We start from the raw sequence: 16,197 nt of genomic DNA on the forward strand, positions 1-16,197 counted from the left end.
TCCTGTAAATCTCAGCACTCATCAAAAAATCTGTAATATCAACACAATTTTGAAAGATTAATCTTTTAATAATCCAAGTTATTAGAAAGAAATAAACCTTGCAACAAGAGAAATATTATGAACATTAAGAATGTCCAAAAACATTAAAAGGTTGCTGTAAAATTATTTTAAATTAAACATGAGAATCTCAACAAAGATAAATGTGATCAACTTTCCTTTTGCAAAAACGGCAGTGACATTTTTTTATTGGCTCCTGCCATCTACTGTGTGATATCAGAAATGCAGCACAGAGATGTGAAAACCATGCGAAATCTACTTGATAGCAGTTCAACATAGAAATAGTTCCTATTTCAAAACACTTCCAAGCTTAAATACCTTGCACTAAATGTGTAATCCATCTCTGTAATTTCAGGGGACAGTTTTGCTGTGTCTCATCCATCCCGTGTGTCAGTTACTCTGAAATCATGATGTGAAGCCGTGTGAAAGCTGAGAAAAGGTAGGAAACTGTGCAGTATAAGGCTGCACAAGTCTGGGGGAGAACAGTAATCTCAGTATGTGCTTGAAGCAAAGAACTTTTCAAACTGCCTGCATCCAATCTGTTTGCCACTGTGAGTTAGCAGTGTAGTCTGGACCGATTTGTCTGGAGGGCAGAACTTGGAGAACCTTTGATGTAGCCAGGCTGGTTCGAGCTATGTTTCTTCTTTCAGATTTGGAGTCAGAGCACGTAGTAGAAAAAAAGCCCACTTTTTATTTTGCTCACCAAGTTAATAGTTTGATTTCAGAGATCTTGTTCTAAGCAATCTCTCATGCTGCATGCTGTCTGCCTCAGAAATGCATCAACTGTTCAGAGAAGCACCTTTAACATCAGTTAACTTTATATTATTATTATTCAGAAAACCATTGTCCCTGTTAATTCTGTTTTTAGGGAAAAAGGAAACATCTGTGTGCTGTTTGGAACAACACTATCAAAAGAAATGGTGTTTTCCCTGAGCATCAAGGGAGATGACTTTAGTTTTTTTTTTTTTCAATCTAACTGATAATTATCCAGTCAAATTCCCTGCCCCTCAGCACTTTTTCATATTCCTGTAAGCAGCCTTTCTAGAACTGTCCTTACATGACAACAGTGACAGCCACTCACCCCCAACTGCCCTTAACTGATAATCATTGTGAAAGACAGGGGTTTCCAAGGCTAATTAACTGATTACCACCACTCAGACGAACAAGCAGAAGGATGCAACAGGACCTCTGTTGCCTGTATGCAATGTGCTGATGAAAGGACATCTGCTTCCAGAGAAATATCCAGTATGAACGAGGTGTCTCCTGTGCTAATCAGGTGACTTCTTGTCTGCCATGGCAGATTTGTTAATGGGCTTAATGATATCACCTAGTAGCATTAGCCATTTAGCTGTAGTTGCCTTCTCTGAGAAAGTGCTGCAAGTCTTTGGACGAAAATTCCAAATATTTATAGTGACTATGTTCCTTTGCCTACTGATTCAGTTAGAAAGAGCTACAATCTGGACACAACTATAGCTTCAGTTTCTTAAGACTGAGATTAGACTGTTGAAGGCTTCCGGCTTAAGGCTTCTGGCCAAATTACACTTCTACAGAGAATAAAAAAGGATTTAATTGGTCATCAAGTCTTTGCTATTATGTAAAGCTTGGTCAGAAAATCCTATGAATAAACTCCTGAAACTCTCTCAAGAAATCAGAATTTCTTAATGCCTCCTGATTTCCTCTTTTTTTTTTTTTTTTTTAATTCCCTTTGCCATGAAATGGTACTTCAGACTAAATTTTAAATAATTTTTAATAGCTCACTTTTTATAGCTAAGGAAGTTTCTAAATGAGAAATCCAATTGTGAATTATTTCTAACATCCAAATTTGCAAGGCCATCTCCAAATTAAAATCTGTTAGATGAAATTTTGCTAATTATATGACCCCTTTAATTACTATTCCTAAAATGTCAGCATTTCAAGTTTTTAATCAGACTGTAAGCATTGCAAATTCTGTAAGTGCATGAAATTAATAGCAATTCAAGGGCCATTGGTGGAGTTATTAACTAGGGTTTATATGACTGGAAACTGGTCACTACTTTGAAAATCAATTTCAAACCCACTACCGTGATAAAAATGGAATATAACTCAGAACTTAGATACTGCCTGCTTGGATTCACTGTATGAAATTCGAACAAGAACAACTTGAAAATGGTATGCATGTATTAGCATTGCAATGGTGTGCCATTGCATACATCTGCCAGTATGAGTGCACAGCTGACCTCTAATGACAGGAACATGTTAGATCAGGTCAAGTCTCATAAATTTGCAACTCCTTTACCCGAGAAACTTGAGAACTGAAAAGAAGAAAAAAACAGTTGTTTGGGGTTTTTTTGTTGAGATACTAAAGCAAGTTCTCATTACCTGTCCTGATGTTCAACTGGTGATCTTTGGGTTTGTTTTGTGAATTCTAGTTTTTGAATGTCACTAAAGGCCCTCCATTAAGCATGAAACAGCTTTGCATTTTTATTCTTTCTTCTGCAACAAAGGACTCTAAAATGTAAGAGAAGACCGAAGAAAAGCCCTTGGCTTGCTGCCATTTTAGCAAAGTTGTTCTGCTAGCAGCAAAAATAATGGACCCCTGTGACCTACAGAATTGTGTCCCCAGATTTTTTTTTCCTTTCTTTCACTGCCTGAGTACACCTAGATTGGTCCCTAGTTTTCTGATTGCTTCACAGTTTGAGAGACAGCCTGACTTACTGAGTTAGTAGTTAGTGCTTGTGCTGCCTCTGCTCAGTAGCTTCAGGCTGACTCCCTTGCATGCCAACGCCTCTGAGATGGACAAGGAGCTGCCTTTTTCCTCACTGCAAAATTACGTTTCTTGCGTTAGAAAACCAGATCAAAGAGTCCAGAACATTCACTAATTTGGAGGCTTCTACCTGAACTACACCATGGTGGAATTTGTTGCCTTGGTGCCAAATAGAGAAACCTAACTGGGTACTCTGTTGCCTCCCTATCTGGTTACTTCCAGGGAAGCTCACCATGCTGCTTCAAATCGAGAATGTGTTGCTTTTTTCTGGCTTTTATAGGATGCAGCTTTGGAAATGTTATTACATGGACTAGTATTTGCACAAAGCAGGATCTCTCCCTCAACGTCAGCCCAATTATAAAATAAAACGGAAGAAAGCAGATCCATCAGTTCAATAATTCTGTCGAGAAACTTCCTTTTCTTGTACAGCACAGTGTGTGTCATCTGGCCACATACTTTGACAAGGAATGTTAATTGAAGAGACATTTTAATACGTGGGAGTGACTGCGACAATTTTGTGTCTGCACAGGGTAGAAAGAAGGCACAGATTATGAGCGTTTGTGAGAATCTTAGCCTTTTAATTACAGTGCTATGACATATTAACATCTGACATGTTTCTCCAATTTCCTTATGTTTTATTATGACTGAAAGTTTAACCCCAGGATCTCTGCCAGGTAGTGCTGAACAGGTCATACAGCATCTATTGTAGGTGTGGGAGGAATTTGGAGTTTATAATTTCAGCCTGCAACTCTTCATCCACAGCTTTTCATCCTGCAACATTAATGGATGATTCTCATTTACAACTTTGGAAAGATGAATTTAAATGTAAGACTCTCCCTCACTTTTTAGGAACCTGAATCCAGTGCTCATTTTAGACTTCTGTGTTAAAGAGATGTTACTCAGACTTTATTGCAAGGAAGCAGCATACGTGTAGGTGCTGGAACAATAAGCTTTTTTATATCGGCTGCTCAAGGGTAACTGAACTTTCTTTGAGAGTAGCTGTGAGGATATTTGAGATCATTTACCCTAAACTGACTTGTGTAAATATGGACAGAGAGAGACTTGCAAATATTGAAGATATGAAATATTTTTTTCCTAAACCAATACTGCAAATGAATTTAGTGATTCAGAGCTGACCTACTTATGAGTATATACCATAATTTTCCTTTGATAGAGCTCATATTTGCATAAACCTCTTGCTCAGAACTTTTGATATCTTTCCCTTTTAAACCTTTCCAGTGTTTTATGAATTTTTGTAACTTATCACAGATATCAGTCAGTCTCTGATGAGGCTCCTATTCTCCATAGACTTATAAAGATCCATCAGACTTATAAAGCTACAACTGTACACCTCTGTGGTGATACCAAATTCCTTCACCGAAAGAAGCACTCACATAGAGAATCTTTCAGGGGGTATTGTCCATATATTTTGTAAGCTTCCTGTTTTATTGCACAAGATTTGACTCCTGCCATGTTTTCCCTCATTATACTCATTTCTGGTACATATTTATATGCTTATTTATTAAAGAGAAAATATCTGTTCACATGCAGAGAACTTACTGATTTCCTCTTCACTAACCAGAGTGAGGGAGCAGGGGCAAAAGTAAAGGAGAATTGGTATTACAGACCCATTTTGCAGATGAAACATGACAGCCTATGATTTAAGCAGAAGGCCTTTGAAAGCCTGACATAGCAATGAGAATCAAGTTTTTGTTGCCCAGAATAAGTTTATGTGGAGGACTGAGTCATATTTTAAGAGGTTAATAGCTTTGACTTCAAAGGCCCTTTGTACCAGAAGCTCGGCCTTCAGCTCCATTTTCAACATTTTTTCTTCTCAAAGCAAAAGAAATTACATACCCATTATACATCCCTTTTGCATTTCAGCATATGCCAGGGGCAAGCATGAGAGTTTCTTTCTGCATCTGATGACTCATAAGGTCGCTTCTTTGACCAGTCAGCCTTTGGCTTAACGCACTCAAGAATCAAGCCAAGAAGTAACTTCCTGGTTCTACACCTAGTTTTTTCCTCTAACAAGGAGGTTTTTCAGTTACCACAGAAGTTCTCCCATAAACAGTTTAAACTTTCCACAGGTATGTGAATAGTGCCTCTAGATGTCCACAATCAGCCCCATTACTCTTCTTTAAAGAAAAGAATGAAAGGCATTTGGTTTTTATGTTCTAAAGAACTATGTCACATAGACAAAGTGATCATCAGTCTACTGCCGAAATCTAAAAGATGGGCTGGTTCTGACCATCATGGTTTTGTGATTCATTGGCCAGAGAATGTTATTTGGCACATCAGTGTGCACTTTTGCCAGAAGGATGCCAATCTGTTGAAGCTGATTCCACTTTTGGACAGACGAGGCCAACACTATTGCTCTGCAAGCATAGCGTTGCGTGTGTTTCATTGTGTGTCATCAACAAGGTATCAAATGCTATAGTGAGCTTAACTAACAAATTTTTACAAGATCTTATAGTCAGATAATCACTGTGGCACCACATATTACATATGTTAGTTTCCTGAAATTTCCACGAGGTAAAAGAGGAAAAGTTACCTTTATCAGAATCTGAAGTTCTGTTCCTTGAAGCACACATCCATGAAGTGAATGCAGCTCTGCAATATGAGAAAGAAGCAGATGAATCCATTCACTAAGTCTCTTTTTACTTTGTACTAAACTAGTCTTAGTTTGGGGATTGCTATCAGGATTGGAAGCTGTTAGTTTTGGAAAACAGTGAAGGGCAAAGATGTGGAGTGCTTTTTCTTGCTCCCTCTCATGCTTTTTTTCACTTTCTTTATTCATGAAATGCAATGCTGTACCACTGATGAGCTGGACTTTTCTATGAAATTGAATGAGAAAAACAACCCAAAAAGCAGCTGTAAGTAATACCTCTTTTTCCATCTGAGGATTGCACTTCACTGAATTGGATATTGAGTCAGAATCCTAACAGATTGTGCAAAACCCACCAGAAGTCCATTTGCACCTTTGACAAAAGATGCCTCTGAAAACTCTTTCTTAAAGGACATTTCCCTTAGAAAGAAGAATAAAAGGGCTGGGAGAGAATTTGCAAAGAAGAAATAGAAGGATGCAGTGTGGGTTCTCAGTGTTATTCTTTATTTTTTATTAAACTTCATTTTGAAACCAAACTGAAAATTGGCAAAGCTTCCAGGAAAATTTAGCAAAGAAACAGCTTGCAGTAATCTAGCAACGAGGGTTACTATGGCAATAGCAGTACACTGTGAGATTTAGTAGATACAATTTTCCATGATTCACAGTATATTTTTAGCTATTTTTCTTTTTGTTCTGTGATGCAAATTGCCTTTCTAAAGAAAGGGAAGGACAGAATATCTGGATCTTGCCCTCAGAAAAGATAGAGAGGTGTCAGTTTGTGCTTAAGGGAAGTCTTTGTGCACCTAGCTTCAATTGATCAAGTCTCCTAAAGAAATCTTGAGTCTCTGTTCCCCTTTCATCTTGTCTTGAGCCTTTAACACCACTGCTTGTTCCTTGCTTCTAGGAATCCTTCCATCCTTTGTTCCTCTTAATTTTTTTCTCTAATTCGTGCCCGTTTCACAATCCAAACCCTAGGAGTTTCCTTCTTTTCCAGCTATTCTCCAGCATAATTCTTTTCCATACCACTCTTTTCTTTGTGGCATTGTTTGAGCCCAGACATTCAAAAATCTAACCCGTGTCTCCTGACCTCCCTCCCTCTGTGCAGTCCTCTCTTTGGTCTCTCTGTGGCTTGCTCATAGCCTGAGCTGATAAAGACTTTAATGTTCTACTACTCTCAATCACACTAATTCTATCACTCTCCTAGCCATTTTATAGGGCTCTGACATGCAAGCTGTTATTCTCTGTTTTCCCTCATATATCTCAAAGAACTGCCCTTCTATTCTTTGACCACATGCCATACCTTGTCGTTTGGGTCCTCTTCTTCCATCGCAACTAGAGTCTCTGCTCCTGGGATACACACTCAGAGTCATTCAAAATGTGGATTGCTTCATTTTTTTAAATTTTATTATTATTATTATATTTTATTGATTTTTATTTGCTTTCTCGACTGCTAATCTCTTCCTCCTCTGCTATGCCAGGTTCTACTTTGGTTCCTCAACTGCATGAACTAAAAAGTTAACTAAGTGCCTTTACTCTGTGTTGGTGCTCTTGATCATCCCCTTCACTTTACCACTGTCTCCAATTTCTGTTATTGTATTCCAGAAGTGTACAAGCACTGTGTTACATTGGCTTTAATATATGATAGATGGCTCATGAAAGAAGTAAAAATAGCTCCTTTTATCTCCCATTTGTAATTCACCTCTGCCTCTTTATGTGTAACAGTGGCATCTTAGTACTGGTTAAGCAACCAGGAAACTGCACAGAATCACAAGCAATCATCAGAACACGCTCATGCTATTATTCTTTGACCATCCTTACTCTTCTTCTTTGTTGTTGAATTCACTGCAGTATTGTCACTAATTAGGCTCAAAATGTCTGCCTGTTACACTCTTATGTACACAGTTCAAAAGAAATGAGGCTCTGTGAAGCCTCTCTAAACTTTGGAAGGAGTGGAAAAAATGCTGAAAAGAAGCAGTTCTTTAAATCAGTCAGGGCTGAAGAATCTAATGAGGTTCTCTGGAAGGCTTAATAAAAGACCTGAACTTGGATACCCACCGTTCACAACTCCTACTGGTTTTAGTACTAGCTGCAAATATCAGCATACATAAATGCAAATAAGCAATACAAAATAAGAACTAAATCCTAAAAAAAAAAAAAATTAAAGATAAAAAAATACAGAAAGGTCATTTTATCAAAGCATAATATAATTTCATAGTCAATCTTCCTGCTACAAGATACAAGAAAAAGCTGACTGTTTATGTGTATTCATAAGCATTTAGACACAGCTGATCAGTAGCTGGGGCTGTGGTGCAGTGTTACATAATGCAAGTTTATGACTTTGTGTTTTCCTTTCCAGCATTTCTGGATTTGTTTGTTGAATTTTTTTTTCCCTATGATAAGAAAGTAAAGTATTTCAAATAAGTACTCTGTACATTTTTTACACCACATGGGGCATGTTAAATGCACTAATGGTATAAATACAACAATACGATGATTCTTCTGTCACAGGGGACATTAGACAAAGATGTCCTAATCTTTTCTGTGATAACATTCCTATATTGCTCAGATTAAGCTTTTCTCCTCTGAATCATCATAAAGCATGGAGGTATTTCTCAGGATAGTTGATGGATGCAAAACCCAAGGAATGAGATTTCCTCTCACAAGGTTCAGCAGTACTGGGGCTCCATCATCTCCTCTGTAGTGCCATCAGTCTCTCTTGTTGCAGCCCACTTAGCTGGGCAGAGGCTCTGCTGTGCTCTGGAGTGGCAGGTGGCACTGCAGGACAGGAGCTCTCATCAAGTTCCCAGCATGACTGTGAGCAACCATTACAGCTAAGAGTCTCAAGACTTCTAGTTCCCACTGGGCCGTGTGTTTTTCTGACACTACCTGATCTCCTTTGTCCTTTTTGGTGGCTGGCAGTGCTGTTTTCTGACTGTAAATTGTTTTCCTCAGGTTTTCTTCTTAAAGGTACTCAAAGACCTTTGGTTATTATTGCAGGAGTTTACAAATAATCATTAATTATATTGCTATTGTTCCACATCTAAAGTAATTAAATACCTGTAAGTAAACGTTGTATTTCCAATTAAATGCCCATATTATATTTTCAGAAATGTCTCCAGTGCCCACAACTATCACATAGCATTTTCCACTACTAGAAACTAGGATTTTTTAGGTTGAAATCTCTTTTACAGTCTTTACTACACTTTTTACCACAGATGCATCAACATTCACAAAAAGCAAACTAATATAATATGTTTTTGGTGGTTTTTTTTTTAAGTGTTTGAAATCTTCAGCGTGTTCTGGGTGTTTGCTAAATAAATACAATATTGCTATATGTTGTATTTAGTATTCCAGTTTCCAAAATGTATTCCCTGCACTGTCCAGTAGATGATGCTAATGCATTACAAACTATTCTTTAAGTTTAGTCCAAGAAAAGCTGTGTGTCTCAAATGCGTATTATCGGCACATCTAAATTGCTCTCTCTGATTCCAGTATTTTCTTGCGTGTGCAATTTATAGTTTCAGAACGTGTTGTTTTTCTGCTGCAGTTTTGTTACTTCCTTTGTGTTCCTATGTATCAATCTTCCATAACTCTCTGATGCTCCAGTCAGTCTGACATGAGTTTGGCCAGTTTCAGAAGTCCCTTGGGTATGTTTGCCATCTATTTACTCATGATTTGTGATGTATGGCATGAGGCTTTTTGCTATGTCAACATTTCTTCCTGTTTCCTGTCTGCAGTATGTGAAGCTAAATCCTTGCACTAACAGGACAAAAGCAAAAAGGTGAAATGAGTTTCCATGAATCTTCCAGGATACTCAGCTGTTCTAATCTCTTTCCCTAGCAAAAGCGTACCTTAATTATAGACTTCAGGAAGAAGCATTATAATTCTCCTTTGCAATTGATTCTGATTTTCTTACACTGAGAGACTTGCTGCTAATTTCACACAAAGCTTTCTTCATGATCCTGAAATTACTTGCAGAATGAGCATGCTCCCAATCATACATATCCGAGCCCAAGATTTTTCAGAGAGAGTGTATCTGTATGGCATTTACAGACACTATTTACATTTTGCTACTGAAGAAAAAGCAGGTAATAAAAAATGTTTGCCAAGATGAAGGCATAAATAACTTGAGATCTTTCTGCCTGCTTCAGTCTCAACCTCATCCTCTGAAGTGGTGGAATTCCTACCAGACTCTTCCAGAGGCTAGATAGCTAGTTAATATTCTTCCTGAGCAGGCAAACTAGCACTTGTGGTCCTTCCAGCTGTTGGATCCTGTCATAGCTGTTACCTGCTTGCTTAATAGACTCACCACCAGAAGGACACAAGGCAAGAGAACCAAATCTTCTAAGGAAGAAAGAAATAGGGAACTGAGCTACCACTCTTTGATCTTTCTTTCTTTTTTTTTTTTTTTTTTTTAACTTTACTCCCTTGGAAAGAGTACGAGCACCTGAGAAGTTGGAGAAAGAACTTTCTTGTTTCTCGCAGCAAGCAGATCTGATGTCTGTCCTTGCTAGACTGTGATGCTGAAGCTAACTAGACCATTTGACTTTTCTTACACTTTTTCATCCAAGAAGGATTAGTTGTATGAGAAAGTTCAGGCTTTTCAGGTCACTCTTCAACAGGCTCAAAGACAGGCAAAAAACCATTACGGGTAATTGCATTGCAAGAGTTGGCAGCACAGATGAGATCTAAGAATAGGCCACCCCACCAGCAGCTAGGGCATGAAGCTGGTTTAGAAAATGCATGATTCAAGGTGTAGGTGTTAGAGCTTATGTGCCTTAATCTAACACCTGGGCGAAAAATTCCAGAACGTATGAGTAAACCAGGAAGAAACACTTCAGCAGAAGCATATCTAATTGTGCAAGGCATACAGGCAGATGTGCATGACTGGTTGTTGTGTGGTCACTCAAGCAAAGAAAGAAAGAATGGGCAAATTGTTTGAATAAAGAATACAAAGCAGTCATCTTTTACTATTTCCCTGGCATAAATCAGCAACAAATATGCATTTGTCACCATGTTCAAGGAGAAAGAGATAGTGACAGAGAGAAAGAAAAGAGACAGAAAGAGAAAGCACAGCACTACAGCCAACAGTACGTCCTATCCCTTGGATTGGAACCACCTGCCTGGCCAGTGGTCTGCCTCAGACCTGGTTTTGTGATGTGTGCCCCTTTGGATGTAAGCTTCATACAGTATCAGAAGACACTGTATTAAAGTGTTAGAGAGAAATCATTTGAGTACAAAATAATAATACGTATGTGTAGATACTGATTCATCTCTAACTATCCAGGTAAGGTTCTAACATGGAAAATGGCCAAATCAGCAGTCCAATTAAAAATGTCTGCTTTTTTTCCACAGAGTCCTGTTATATTTGAGATCTGGAGGGCAAAGCAGAATTATCTGACTTGTTCTGCACAGTAATTGTTTCTGTGAAGGAATAAAAAGCGAAAATTTCATAGAAATTTAAAAGAAAGGGCAATGATTGAGAAAACATAGACTTTAGAGAGAGATTGCTTTCAGCCCTGGCAGGCAAAAGAGCCATTGAACAGGAGAAAGAAGTACTGAAGAACTGGATCAGTTTTGTTTTATCTTGAACTTTGATGCGCCCTGGAGAGGGGCAGACTTTTTGTGTAATTGACAGGAATTTTAACACGCCGGTACAGCTGGGTGATGAGAAAGAAGCTGCTGGTCGCTGTAGCTTAACTTGATAGAATTTGTCAGGAATGGCTTTGCTTGCTGTGATGAGTAAGCACGGGAGACATTTCATTGCTACTGTGAGGCTGTTTTTAATTCACTGTAGACATTTGGGTTAGGAAGCTGAGCTTTATGGGCCATTGTGTTTAAGTAATTTGAAACAATAGTTTGGGTTATTTTAGGGAAAGCTGGGCTTCCATTATGTTGGTAATCAGGAAGAAACGTTTAAGTCAGCTTTAGCTGGACTAATTTGCTTAGTTTTGCCTTTGAGTTTCAATGTATACATTGAGGTTGATATTTTTTAGTTTAATATAACAGATTCACCTCAAAATGGTTTTTAAGTCATAGAAGCATGGAATTTGGTGTGGAAAGCCTTTATATACAGTAAAGATACAATCAAAGAAGATAAATAGTGGTCAATGAAATAAATTTCTGGAAGATTAACAGTGGCACAGACATTCATGAGGCATCATCTAGAATGGGCGTAATGGAAAAGACATTTCTCTCAAGGTATTACTGATTTCTTTAAGAGAAACTGAATTTTTGTTGAGAAAAACTCATGCAGTAAATGCCCAGGGCATGTATTGTTAAGCATTTAGATGCTGAAGGAACACTGAGTTCTTTGTCGTAGCAAGGTGTGCACACTGAAAGTACACACACTATAATTTCTACCACTTCTTTGTATGTGATCTCCACAATAAGTTACATAGAAAATTGTATAGCTAACAATCTGAGACTGCATGATTCACATGTGAGATTTCAGTGGGTTGGAGCACACTGGGTAAGGAAAGAAACATTAAAATATGAAGGGCTAGATTTTTAGAATTGTGAATGTTCTAAGCAGCCTAAAACAAGTAAAATATAATTTCCAACAGTATTAGAAACTGCCAAATAGGAGCAATCTGATCAGCTTCCTTTTCCTACAGAGAATAAAATTTAAAACACTGTTCTCCTTTTGTGGGCAAGGGGAAGGGGCAGGGGCAGAATTGCAAAGAAAGTAGGTCATGATGACAGCTTCTGTCCAGTTAGGCAGGATATTTGGAAGAAAATGGAATACAGTTTGTACTTCAGTATTTTTGCTTCAATGAGCACCAAGAAAAGAAAGTTTTTCATAAATTATAATGAATGGAATGTGTGTTAAGTTCATCCTATGCTTTCAATTAGAGATCTGAAAATCAGGAAAGTGTTTTGATTCAAATTCTGAAGCCCTTTGTTTGAGGACAAAGGAACTGGCACATAAAAAAGACAAAAGTACTCTTTTTTGCCTCTTGAGTTAAGTAAGTAGAACTTAGTGCTGGTAGCCATTGTATAGGAAAACTGGCAGTGTTAGTTAATGGAAAAACATGAAAAAATAGGGGCATAGGAGCAGTTCAGAAAACTAACAAGACTTATATTTTGGAAGGAAAGCTTCTTTTTGAGTGATAAAACTGACTTGGAGCCATCTTTCATAGCGCCTAAGTCTCAAGAATGAGAGAGGAGGTGGTTCCCAGATGCAGGGGATGTCTTTGAGCAATATGCTGTTTGTTTTTTCATGGCGAAGGTGTAGATGGGAAAAACACTGAGCTGTAGCAGATGCAGTAAAGAGGCAGTTTCCTGCAACATGTGAGAAGAATTTGGCAACATGGAACTTCTTTGATCTCATTCTTTTTTCAAAGTTTGCAGGACATTCCTCAGTATGGCCAAGCAATGTATGCAGTTCCATGATGTAACGCTTACAAAAAGCAATGCGATACAAATTCACAGTACCAGCTGATTCCAGCTGATAATAATCTCCAGCAGTTATATGGCATGTGTCTATTAGCTCAATGTACTTATAACTGTAGGCACATTTTTAACACAGCCATACTCCGTGAAGATGATTTTGAAGAAAGACTGTTGGTTTTTCTTCAGTGTTTTGTCAGGGTGCATAGAACCATTTTACTGAGGCTGTTTTTCAGTTTCATTGAAGCAATGTATCGCAAAGTCTTGAGGTTGGAAAAAAAAAGTACACATTTTCAACAAGTGTTACGTGTATGTGATGTGTATGTATGTATGTGTATTTATTTTCAAATAAAAATAAAGATAAAAGCATGTGAAGTTAGCACCACTGTAACTTGAGGGCATTCTTGCTGGGACGACAGGGGCATAGGGAAAGAAGACCAAACAGAAAACCAGGTTAACAGCAGAAAGTAGAACCAAAGGGAGCTGAACTAAAATTCTTACTGCAGTTTAATTTCACAATTTCAGAGTTTCAGTTTTCAGTTTTTCATTAGTCAGTATATTTCTGTGGGACCTAATCTTTAGTAATATGCATGGCACCAAGAAACGTGTGCATAGAGTACATTACAGGTAATCTTCTATAGTATTTCAGGCTTTCGCAAAGGTTTCCCTGGTATATCTGGAAAACACTTGCAGCCCCATGTTGCAATTGCCAAGTGAGTCAAAAGCTAATCAGAAAATACAGAAACAGAATCAGAGATAAACTGTCTTTATTTCATCTGTATCACAAATTGGATTTTCACCAAAGATTTCACTGAATGGGACGAGTTTTTAAGGAACTCCTCTGGGTAAAGTGAAAAATAAGTCTTCAAAGTGCTGTACCCATACACTCCTAAATTTCTCTGGTGATAGCAATTATACTCACCTTTTATTGCTGGGTCTGTAATGTCCATAAAGTAATGCAGTTGAGGATGCTGCTGCTGTCTGATGACTCATCCTTTTCAGGAACATACATGCATTGAGTGGCTTGGACTTTGTTATGGTGGTACGGGGTTCAATCAAAGACAACTTTAACAGAGAAAGGAAGAGTCTGCTATTTCACAGCAAATGTAGTAAATATATATATGTAAAATAAAAATATATAGTACAGAAATAATTGTCCAGAAATGAGACTTTGTAGCTGTGTTCTGTTGAGTGGGCAGGGTAGCATAGAAGGGTAACTTATTGCAGACGATTCTGTTGTGTCATTATTCATCCAAAATAATGTGACTTAATACACTTGCAAACTAGTAGGTTATTTCCATAGATACAGTTAAGTGCTAAATTGAGAACTCTGGAAGTGAAAAGAGCTATCCTGAAAAGCTGTAGTGTGTATGATGCTGATCATTTGGCTTGGGATTTCAGATTTAGAGGAGTTTTGCAGCCATGTAAAATTACTGGAAACTGCTACCTAAGCATACCCAGAAGGCTTATTTAAGCCTAAAATGATGTCTGTGGGAGGCTGTGTGTGTTTGAGGCTGTCAGCTGACAAACATTTCTTCTAATGACAGTTCTGCCTCCGGCTGTCCTTGACCATGCCCAATTTCTGACACATGCTGGGACAACTGCACAATGAGCAGAGGCAGGGAACTTTTCCAGATGATAAATCACCTTCTTTTTTACCTTTGACTATTTTTCAGACAAATCTTTCTCCTAATGCAAGTCATCATCTAACAGCTGAAATACTCAATCTGAAACATTTGAGGTCCAATTTGAGGACCAATAAATTGTCAAGAGTTAGAGGTTACTTCTTAGAGCAGCACTGCTTATCTTTGTTCAGCAATATTTGCAGAGGTTCAGAATTTCCCAGGTGCATCGTTATCAGGAAAGACAGCTTTGCAGGATGTTTGTTTTATTATTTCAGCTTATAAGGAAAAATTCTGAATCCAAAGCATGCTAAAGGGAGAGTTGATAGTAAGAAAAAATTGTTAATTTGAAAAAGATTTTAAAATGTGAACAAACAAATCTTAAACCCACATAGCTGTGAGCAATATGAGGAGATTTCTGACAATATGCAGATTGTCAAATAAAAATAATGAAAAACTGAGTAACTGAAAGGTTGACCGATCCTGCAAAGATTTCTTTCAGTGTTTTTGAGTCATTTTCTATTCCAGTTTTAACCTTTGAGTGAGTATGAAGAGCTTAATGCTCATATTTTCAGGTAAACAGACTTGAAATGTAATTTTAGTTATTGTGGGAAAATGCCCAAGAAATTCAGAAGTTAATTCAAGAAACTTGTAGCAAAATTGTAAGTACACCTAAATAGGTATGCACTGAGCACAGGATGGCTTAAATATGGTTCCATAGTGTGCATAAGATATAGAAGTATATTATTTTCATTTGGACAGGGAAGATTATTTGGTTGAAAGCTCTATGTGTTCTTAACTTCAGGCAAATTTTAGTAACACTGAAAAAAAAAACTGAATTTATTTATCACTGGATACAGTTTTAGTTAATAATTTGTGCATTAAGGAAGTAATTGCATCTCTGCTTATGTAGTTATCATTCACTAATTGTGGAATTTTGTTTGGACTTTTGCATGGATGCAAGAACAGTGGTATTGTTAATCTTTCCTGCCTGTATATGCTAATAATTCTCTTCTTTAGAAATTGAAACTGGAGCTTTATTATAGAATATAAGCATTCCAGACTTGATTAAGTTTTAAACTTGTGTCCTAGGATTAAATGTTAAAGAGTTGAATCTTCCAGAATAGTTGCAAGGAAAAGAGACAAAGACTAAGGAAAAAGAGACAAGAAAATATAAGGTGTTGTTCTCTTTTTCAGTTTTCAGATAGGATTTAGTTCTTAGGAAAACTGTTTTAAAGCAATTGGTTGGTTGGTTGCTTTCTAGCTGAGTTAGATAGATTTGACTGTGAAATCCATTAACCCAAGGCCTGTGTATGCATCTGCAGGTGTCCCAGAGGAATTCAGAGCTGTACATTTCTCTGATGTCTGTTAACTACTTCATATATAAGGGAAGATGCTTAGTTTTTCTTCAGGAGAATTTTTGACATTTTCTTCCCCTTTGGTCATAGAGAAATGATTGGTAGAATTTTAAGTTTCTTGAAATTATAACCTTCTTTCCTACTTAGGTTATGTGAGCCTTCAGTATTCCAGTCATGAGAATTGTCCTGACACTTCAGTCTTGCCAGTCATATCACATTTCTTTTTAAAGTGGAAAACTGTCATTTTTTTATCCGGGTTCCTCAGACTTTAGCATTAGAAGATGAACAAGCAAAATGTTTCTTCTCTTTAAATTCTTTTGACAGCTTATGTGTGCCATACACTGAGTTCAAACAATATTTTTTCTATCTTCCTCTTCTGTTGTCAATGTTACATCCTTCTGGACGCTTTTCTAGTGA

The 16,197-nt window shown here is 37.5% G+C and overlaps 1 protein-coding gene across 2 annotated transcripts in view; it reads left to right on the plus strand.

Annotated features, from left to right (window-relative positions):
* The window catches only part of C1QTNF4 (C1q and TNF related 4), a 48,757-nt gene that overhangs the window by 10,226 nt on the left and 22,334 nt on the right, over positions 1 to 16,197 (plus strand). For both annotated transcript variants that reach the window (XM_048947954.1, XM_048947953.1), the window contains exon 2: positions 413 to 496. The gene's annotated coding sequence lies outside the window, so the exon portion shown is untranslated. The remainder of the gene's footprint in view (positions 1 to 412; positions 497 to 16,197) is intronic.

Source organism: Lagopus muta, chromosome 6, assembly GCF_023343835.1.
Source record: "Lagopus muta isolate bLagMut1 chromosome 6, bLagMut1 primary, whole genome shotgun sequence".
Taxonomy (NCBI): Eukaryota; Metazoa; Chordata; class Aves; order Galliformes; family Phasianidae; genus Lagopus; species Lagopus muta.